The sequence below is a fragment of the Meleagris gallopavo genome, chromosome 4, assembly GCF_000146605.3.
Source record: "Meleagris gallopavo isolate NT-WF06-2002-E0010 breed Aviagen turkey brand Nicholas breeding stock chromosome 4, Turkey_5.1, whole genome shotgun sequence".
In the NCBI taxonomy this organism is placed as follows: Eukaryota; Metazoa; Chordata; class Aves; order Galliformes; family Phasianidae; genus Meleagris; species Meleagris gallopavo.
The window spans coordinates 41,619,040-41,629,509 of record NC_015014.2 but is presented as its reverse complement, the minus strand read 5'-3'; positions in this window follow the sequence as shown (position 1 = coordinate 41,629,509).

Below are 10,470 nucleotides of genomic sequence, written 5' to 3'. Positions count from 1 at the left end.
AAAAAGAAAAATAATAAACTTTTTGTTTTAAAATATTTGAAACAGAAGATAAACCTACAGAAAATTCTTATCATAGTATTTTATAAAGTAAAGGGTAATGATATGGACGTCATTTTAATTACTTAAGGGCGAAAAACTTACGAGGGGAGAAATGAGGATGTTATTGTGTGTGAAAAAAGTGTTTAAGATTTGGTTTCAAGCACTCTGATTCTCTTCTGCAAAGCTTTCTAATTTTTTTCCTCTTCCTTTCTCCCTTTCTCTTCAGAAATAGAAGCATAGAAATACCTTGTGTTATATGTCTTTGCCTGGTTTTGCTTTCTGTGTCCTTTCAGCACATATTCTTCTCTGTGCAGTGAACGTATGGTCTTCTTCCTGTAATTTCTTGGCAGTGTACCACATACGATTGCCAGATACAATACGCAATGTCCAATGCTGTATGGTCAAATTCCACAACCAGTCTCTATTCTGTAATTTTTTTGCTGCAGCAGCTTTTCCAGATGCCTATACAGCTTTCTTCACAAAGGTATGCTATTGGCACTCTACTAATCTACGTATGTACAAAGTCACTCCATATAACAGTGTTGTGTTGAAATCTCACTGTTGAGAGTATCTGTCAAAGTGTATGCATGTGATTCCTTTCTATATATTTCAATGTGAAGAATTTGGCAACATATACAAATGTATGCTACAGATAAACTTATAGCCATACGTATAAAAATATATTTTCTCAGTTTCACTGAAACAGAAATGAATATTTCCATTCAGACTGAAAATTTAGAAGACTTGCAGCTCTTTCTCTCTTTTTTAAACCTTGCCAGTTTAAAATTTTTTGGAACATTTCAAGGTATGAGTGCTTAAAAGGTGACAAGGGAAGGGAAAGAAGGACAGCAGATTGCTTCCTGAAAGCTGTATGGAGCAGTGTAGGGGCACTGAGCATGCTTCATCTAAGCTATGGTAACAGACTGTGCATGCACTTGCTTGTTACAAACTGGGTAAATGCAGGAACTCAGCCCATGCAGGAATAGTTCCAACTTCTGCTGGCATACAGTAGTAATGCATGAGAATTAAATTGCACTTCTGAGCCATAGAACAGCTGCCAACTTACCAACTCACCATGCAAAATAGAGTAATACGGGTTAATGGTTTTCCTAAGATTGTTGTGAAGTTTTCTGTTTATATAGTGGATTTTAAGGTAAAAATCATTACCTAGGAGTCATATCTGCAAAGTACTTTCTACCTGAAGTAGAGTGATACTTGAATAATAATTCAATTGGTTCTTCTTACTGCTGACAGAATGTGCAGAAGTTTCATGCAGGGAAATTAAGGAAAATAAAAAGTGAATGGGGGGGTTTAGAAAATAGTAACGAGTGCACTTTAGCATGCTATAAGATAATTTCAAAGTGAATACGTAGAAATTGCTGGATTTTATGGGATTCATGGTAGAAGTAGTTCTTAAATAGAGATTTGAAGAAAAATGAGTAAACATAATGATTTTAAAAATCAGACATAAAGCCAGGGTTTGGAAAAATTGCTTTTGGGATAAACAGGTATATAGGAATTCTGAACTCTTATAGGTTGTCTTACAGAACTGGTGTTAACTTTATGGGAAAACTAGCACATTCGCTGTAGAATAAGAGGAGCGTGTTGATACGTTGGCACTTATAGTCACAGTCCAAAATATTTTAATGGTTTATAAGTCTGCTCAGGCAAACTAAATTAGTGCTAACATTTTTCTCTCCCTAAAATTTTGACAGTTCAAGAAAGGTAAAAGGCCAGAACTGACACTCTTGCAGTTACAGTCCTACTAGGGAGGCTATTGAAAAAGACATAAATATTATGCTAAAGAGGCAACATTTTACCCTCAATAAACTCAAAATAACTGAAATTTTCATAAACAAAAACAGATATTCACTGACTTTTCATTTGGATTTTGTTTCAGTGATTTAATGATTTTTAGTTTTGTTGGTTAACTGGTTCTATTCACTATACCAATAGAATAGTAGGGACAATCTATGCTATTACACATATGTATCTTCATTTACCAGAGAAATTTTGCTAACATTGGTGCCTCTAACTGTAGAGGAAAACATAGCATTAACTAGGGTGCATATCCCAGCTCTGACTGATTAACCACACATTTGAAATATGACAGCCATGTTTGGAGATGCTAGCAGAAAGTGCTAACCAGCATGGCTAAAGAAGATGAGCTCGTTGCTCTTTTAGCATATCTATAATGTGTTTTCTACTAGAGGTAGCTTGGGCAGGTAACTCCATGCCACCACAGTGGATGATGCAGAGATACCCCTTGAATGTGCTACAGTCTTGATGACAGAGAAGACTATCTGTAGAAAGAAAAAGTCTGACTGACACAATATCTGTCTTTCTTGTACAATGGAAGTACAAGAACTTTTCCTACCAGTTTCCCCTTATCAGTACAAGGTTTTTGTTTGCTTACATTTCTGTTGTCTTAGGCAGGGGTAATAGACATAGCTGTGCTGCAAAATGGAGTAACTTGAACTGCTTCTGCTTAAGAATCAGGAGTATCAGCACAATCCTAATAGGACCGTCTGAGCAATAGCACTTAAGGGGTGGATTGTCAGAGAACTGCATGATGTACTTACAGGGCCAGATGTAGTTTCTCAGAACAGATCTGCACTGTGGCATGCCAATGTGTTGGAAGCTGGGCTGGCAGAGTAGTGACGGGAGCGCTCTGTTATCTGATGTAAAGATCCTTTCTGTGTCCCATGCAACTATACATCTCTGAGCACAGTGCCACTGCTTTGGTAATAATATATGCAGTTACTATTCTTCTGTATATATCTGTAGTGAATATGTTACCCTATTTTTTTTTAATGAGAAAGAAAACAGATGCGATTGAGAGATTCTAAAAACTTGACAAGACAATTAGAAATTGGAAAATACAATCGAAATAGGAGAACAGATGAAAGAATGCACAGTGTGGGGAGAAGTCTTTTCAGAGCTTAACACACTCTAGTTTCAGATTACTGCTTGTCACCATGTTCCTTCCTGCACTATTAAACACCCAAGAGTAACATCAGACTTCCCATGTATTCCACAGAGATTTGAGTCACAGCATTTGAAATCAGGTGGTCAAACTCAGAACCTTTCTGCAGAAAATATCCCAGAGCTTCATTGATTTGTTCTACTAAAGCAGTTTCAAATTAAATACATTTGAAAAAAAATTGCTGCAACTTTGTGAAATGTCAGCACATAAAGAAGCTGACAGCTATAGGGCTATCATCTGGGGAGCACTCACTGATAGTTTTTGCTTGCCTTGGTGCTAGGGAAATTGGTCTATCTCAAAGAATGATTTTTCTGTGTGAGTCATTTAGACTTAATCTAGCCAAATAATGTTAGTTGAGTTACTGGAAACTCAGAGTGCTGGGGTGAACTGGGGAACTAAGGATTTCTTCCAGATGCTTTTTGATATTTACATACATGCTGGAAAATAGAAGAAAAGGGAGATAAAATTCAGTGTTTGTTGCCTTGACTGATCTGCAACTCTGGTATAGAACCTCCTGTTCTATGTTCCTAGGTAATGTTCTGGAAAGAGAGTAGATGGGATACAAGTGTAATTTCAGCCTTCATGGCAATAATTGCACAATATTGCAGCCATATTTTGTGCTGTCATCCCACAGATCTGCCATGTGAAGAAGGCATGCCTTGTCAAATCACAAGAGACCCATTATCAGCAAGTTAAACCTGGAGAAGAGAAGGCTCCAGGGAGACCTTATAGTGGACTTTCAGTATCTAAAGGGGAACTGTAGGAAAGATGGGGACAGACTCTTCAGCAGGATCTAAGGGAAAATGATTTCAATCTTAAGGCGGATAGATTTAGATTGGATATAAGGAAAAAGTCTTTTAAAGTGAGGATGGTGAGGCACTGGAACAGGTTGTCCAGTGATGTGGGTGCCCTGTCCCTGGAGACTTTCAAGATCAGGATGCACTAGGTTCTGGGCAACCTGATTGGATGTTCCTGTTCACTGCAGGAGAGTTGGAATAGATGACATTTAAAGGTCCCTTCCAACTCTAAGGATTCTATGATTCTAAGTGAATAAAGGGAATTTTTCTCATTTGCAATTATTGCAGTGTACCAATTCTGCTTCAAAAGGTTATTTTAAAATGCCAATGTATATTAGGCAAAAAAAGCATTATCTTGATTTAAAGAATTAAAAAATGTTGCATATGATCATTGACATCTGCGTGTGAAGCAGATCTTTCCTTTAGCAAAATTCTAAATCATTTAAAAAATTATTTAAAAATAGGCAGAAGCACATCCAAAGATAAAAGACAAACATCACCAAAGAAATCCATTAAAAACAGAATTATTAATAGATGCTTTTTACAGCATTTATTTCATATAAAGGGGATTTGTCTGTACATTTAGTACATTTTATGTACATTTGAGAAAACTTTATATCAATCCACAGCTTCAAACAGCTTTTTCCTGTGTCTTGTATACACAAGCACTTGTTCTGCAGCAGTATGAAGCCCTGAAAAGAAGTGTTGCATGACCAGAATACATTTGAAGGAAGTTAGACTTTGCTTTGAACCAGATATATTGGTGGATAAGAGATAAACATCTCAAGTATGGCTGTAGTAGAGGTATTTTTTTTTTTTTAAGTTATATTTTTATCTACGTATAATTCCACAAGTAAACAAATGCCTGTCTAGAAAAGCTGAGATCTCTTGATTAAAATACTGTAGAGCACAAGCATGTCTTAAATATAGACAAACCAAAGTATTATGCTTTTAAATGTATAAATTTACATATCTTGGTCTTGGCTCTCACACAATTCAGATCACCTCATTTCAAGTGCAGATGCATCAGGCTGAAATGTATATCATTTTATAAATGCTACATTTTGAAGGTTATAATAAAAAATATATCTATTTTACATGAAGGAAAAATAATCAATTTCTCAAGTAAGTGCACTATCTGTCAATTCCTGACCAAATACCCAGCTCCGTAAAAGGAAAACAATACTATTCCTTTTAAATATAATTATTAAAAGATACTGTTAAATGTAAGAAGTAATGCTCAATTATTATTAAACAACATTTAAAAGGATTTATTTACTAACAATAAAAAATGAGGTTTTCTTACTGGTTAATGTTCAGGATAATGGCAATAATTGAAATACGTAATTCATATGTATTTATATGAAAACATTATTTATATATATTATTTATATATAAAATAATGGAAAAAATGTATTGTAATGTATATAAATGTGAACTTTACAGAATGGCCAGTTTAAGATGATGATTACACGATCATCCTTTTGGACATAAAGTACTGCATGGTATTCAATAAATAGCTGTTTGTTTCTTTGTTTAGACAATATAATCAATTATTTATTTTGGTGTTAAACTTACATTTGAGTAATATTAATTAAACAATGTAAGTACCTTGCCTGTGATCATGATTCAGGGACAGAGTCTATTGTTTATGATGCTGGCTAACAATGACAATGTTTCTCATATTGTCCATCACTCTGCATCCGTTTGCTTTACATTTGCCCTGTAGAACTTCCAGTACCAAAATTCATAGAATAGTAATAGACGTCTAGCTTTCTATCACTCAGATAATGTTATTCATAAATGCTGCTTTAACTGAAAAGTTATCTATAATCAGTTAGTAGCTGAATGTAAGGAACAGTTAGTGCTCAGTAGTTATGGTAGAAAACACAAAATGCAATCAAATAGCAGCCTGCGCTCTGCAGACATGTGATAAATACTGTCCCATCCTGAGTATTTTATTTCTAACTAACGTGCTCGCTCTCCTACAGCACTGAACAAGAAAAATCTGTTTGCAAAGGTCATTCTGCAACAGAGAGTGGTTTTTAACTTGAAGATAGCTTTCTGTGAAGAAAAATGATTTGTAATCTATAACATCCTTAGTGCTTTTATTGGCTCAGAGAATATAGTCCTTCAGAGGAAACACAAACTTCTATTTTATTTTATTTCTTTTTTTATATCTCTTTTTGTCCTGTTGTATCTCAGTGCCATTGTATCTCAGTCGCTGTTATAGGCTATAACCACATAGGCACCAAGTAAGAAACTAGTTTATCTCTTCAGTTGTCAAATTATTTTACATTGTTCATCATTAAAAGATATCTATGTAACACTTCAATGTTGAAAACGAATACTCTAGGTGTGCTTTTGCATGTATACTTCTTTAGATACTTAAGTTCAGATTCAGTGGATGCCCAGACCAGAGATGGCTGGATCAGTCCATTTCTGAAGAAGGAAGTTTAGTGTCATTCAACATTTAAAATACGGTTACATAGCACTATTCTATACACTGTTCCTCTTTAAAGAGTTTTTTAGAGCTAAGGCTAAAGGACTTGCTCTTATCATGCAAGAAGTTGTTTTGCTGAATTCAATGCTTTCCTAAGTAAGATAATAAAATTCATTTATCTGGCTTTCCAAGCTATGAAAAGAGAAAGGCAATTCCTGTTGTAACATTTTCTGCACAGCTTCATGGAGCAAGAAAGAAAAATAAGATTTTGTTCATGTGTTACAAGAAAGTTTCCTGCAAAGTAACAGTTTGAGCTATCAATCCATGTTCCTAGAATCACTTACATAATGTCAATAAATGTATAAGGTGAAATATGCAAACAGTACACAAGGCTTTATTGGTGAAATAGGTTACTGTATTACAAATTCATACTGCATCTCAAGTTCCCTTACTGAATTAAACTTGAAATCTCTGTTCAACTGTTTTGGTAATATGCACACATACGTGTATAAGTTAAGGAGAAACCACTCTTAACTAACACTAAAATGAGTATTATACTTCATTAATGTTGCAAAGACGACCTCCAAGATCTTCTAGTTCAACCATCCACCTACCATTAGTATTGCCCACTAAACCATGACCCCAAATACCACATCTATATGCATCTTGAGCAAGTGACTCCACCACCTCCCTGGGCAGCCTGTTCCAATGCCCAACCAGACTTTTGGAGGAGTCTTTCCTAATATCCAACCTGAATGTCCCCTAAACCATCAAAATTTTCAAGATCTGAAGCATAAAAGTTAAATTTCAGAGCCTCTCTTCAGTAAGAAGGGGTGAGAACTGATGAATGGGAGTCAAAAGCTACTTCGGTTTCAAGTGTATAATTTTCTAAGTGCAGGTGTATGTATCAAATTCATTAATCAAACAAATTAGATTAAAAGTAAGGCAACATGGAAACAACTCTGAAGAAAAAAAACCAACCCCAAACAACTAAATCACAATTCAAATAGAAAACTAAGAAATTATGTCAATAGAAGGCAGAAAAGAATGACAATATATTTCACTTCAGGAAATGGTTTCACCAGAGTTAACTTTTGCTGTCCTTTAGTGGCACATGCATTTTAACTATGCAGTAAGTTCAAAGAACAATTGTATGAGATCTTTGAACAGATGTATTCTAATGAGACAGAAGTGTTGACTGATTAGGAAGGATTACAAAAGTAAATATGTGTAGCTATGTTAGATGATGATTAGAGAAGGAAAGATAAAAGAATAAAAGGGTATACACAGCTAAAAAGAAAATCCTTATTTATGACATAGTAATAATAATATGAAATTTAAAACAGAGAAATAATAAGAAAATGTGACCTGACAGCTAAAAATGTAATTTCCAAACATTAACAGCTAGAAGGTATGAAGTTTTACTTCTTTGCAAGCTAAAATGACATTAATGATTATTATAGACCAGAAGTAAAAACCTGGTCCCCAAAAACCACTAACTTGGAGCCAATTTTCCTGACTAGGATCAAGCAGTTATTTCACTGACAGGAAAGTGTTCTAAAGATAGATCTTGGTTTGGGTGTATAACAGCAGTGCGTGTTAAAACTGCTAATAAAATTCTGTTTTTAGCCAAGATAAGCCTAGCAAAGCCAATGGAATTCCTCTGAATGCACATTTGTGAAGCTCACACTAAAACTTCATCCTCAGTTGCTTTTTCTCTTTTGCCTGTTTCAGAAAAATTCTGTAGTGTGGCCAAGTGGTGCCTTATAGACAAGAAAACAATTAAATCCCAAAGGTTCCTGAAACAGTAAGTTCACAATGAACACTTTTAATGGGAGACATCTGGCATATGGATAACAGCATGGAGCTTCTAGCAACAGCTTCAAGTAAGACTCATTAAACTGGGTTAATGTTTACTTGCTAACAAGTACACATATACCACAGAAAATGTTTTCCTGCCCTGGAATATCACAGGTTGCTTATGTCTGTAATTACAGGGAAACAACATTCACCACCTGGCTATTGTCCTCTTTCATATTAACAGTCTCAGAATATTTCGTACTATCTCGCATCGCTGTGGAGTATAGTGCCCAGAGAATGTTTCTTTATTCCTGAATTCTGCTGTTTCTTCATTAGTATATGACTAAAAAACCATTCTGTGTTTAGGATAACTGGGTGGTAGAAGCAAGACCAGCCTTACCACAAATGACTGAAGACACTGTCCAGGCTGCACTGTGAAGAAATGAGAGCAAAATTTCTATCATAAGAGCATGATCCCTGAAACACCAACCAACATTTTGACTTTTCAGTGCTGCTTACCAGATGCTTTTCATCTCACAAAGTATGTCGACCATCCAGACAATAAATTAATTCATTTTGTGTTGTATCTGACTCAATCTATTTGCTGTCAATTTCAAAGGAATTCAGAGGTATATCTACTCCGGTGCTGAGTAGACTTGTATTAAACAGAGAATTCATTTTGTATTTCACCATGTCAATGGAAAACTTACATTCATCCAATACCATTTTATTCCTCTTAAAAAAGGGAAAAGTTAGACTTAGAATTTTTTTTTTTTTTAACATTTTAAAGTGATTTTTCTACCGCAAACTGTAGAAGTTCATTATTCTACCTCTCTTACTATTGAAACAGTTATGGCTATGTAGAAATAGCAGATGATGAACAGAAATACAAGGCAGGATTTTTTTGCAAAACACAAAGGTGATTAATGTCTTCCCAAGTCTGAAAGATATTTCCGCTTCTTTGCATTAGCTGTCCTATAGCAGTGGCACAAAAAAGAATTATTCCCACATTATACAACTCCAGGGCTATTATTAGAATTAATAGCTTCCTGGGCTAGATTAAAGAACTTCAGTGCTGTTTCTTTTGTTTGTATCACAACAGGTTTTGATAATAAACAAATTAAATAAATAGTTTTGTTCAGATCTCTGTTATAGTTTTAAAACAAAGGATTAAGCAAGAACAAAGATAGCCTTGTTTAAGTAAATGAAAAAGTGTGATTGGTTAATCAGATGTTATAAATAAATTGCCAAAGGTATTTACACTTAGAAAATCAGACTGAGATCTCATCTCTCTCTTGTTTGTTTCATATTAGATACTAATTAAAAAGACTTCATTATTATTAACGCAACAGAATTCCCTGCAGAACACTGCTTCCATATCTAGTTACATTGGTTACTACCACAATTCACCTGTGGAGCAAAACTCAAGGTTTCTCTAAGCCTTTAATGCACACAACCTCAGCTAAAAACAAACTCACAGATCCCTGAATGCTTTTGTTTCTCATAGCATTTTATTTTTTACAATGATAATAAACATTAATAATGTGGTCTTGTATGATGGAAAAGCCTACCAATTTTTGAGATCTTTTGCCTTTGAGACAAGTGTAGAGCAACAAATGCAATCAAACAATTATTTTAATTACTTTACTGTGATCAAGGATTTTACAAGTTAGTTTGGCTTTATGTTTTAAGAATTTGACCAGGGATATGAAATCTATACTCAGTGTTCATCTTTAGCAGAACATTTTTGCTTGAGCTTAAGCAGATTGCTTGATATTGCACTTATATACTTCGTTTCCTAATATCTAAAGCAAAGATAATGTTTCCTTTCTCATACCCTTTGAATTTTTACCTATTTATTTCATAGTACTCTGGGTTCGGGGTATGTCACATGCTGTTTGCAGAAAATGTGTCTCTAACAGAGCATTAGGTCACTTCTCAAAAATGTTTAGGTTTTGCTTTCTAGTTTTCCGAATACCAGACTGCTTTCCATGGAAATCTTGCCATCCATGATGGCTGCAAAGTGTAGATTGCTTTCTACAAACTGATTCCTACAAATGTTATCTGCTTTTGTGTGGGACAACTTTAAAAAATCAGCCAAAGCTTGTTACAGGTGACTGTGGGTCACTTTTAACATTGACTATTGAGAGTTAAGAATCAGGCACAACAACATGTATGCTCTTGATATATATCTTTTTACAGCATGTTTTCCAGTATAACAAACACTCATCTTAAAATTGACTACAACATACAAAACTTTAGGTTTTCTGGTTATGTTTAAAAATTCATAAGGTAATCTGTACCATTTTCTTTAGTTTTCAGTACATGGCTTCCTAACAGTCATATGTGAGTGGCCTGAGATATGCATCACCAACTTTCCCTTCCCTTATTCTAACCTTTTTTTT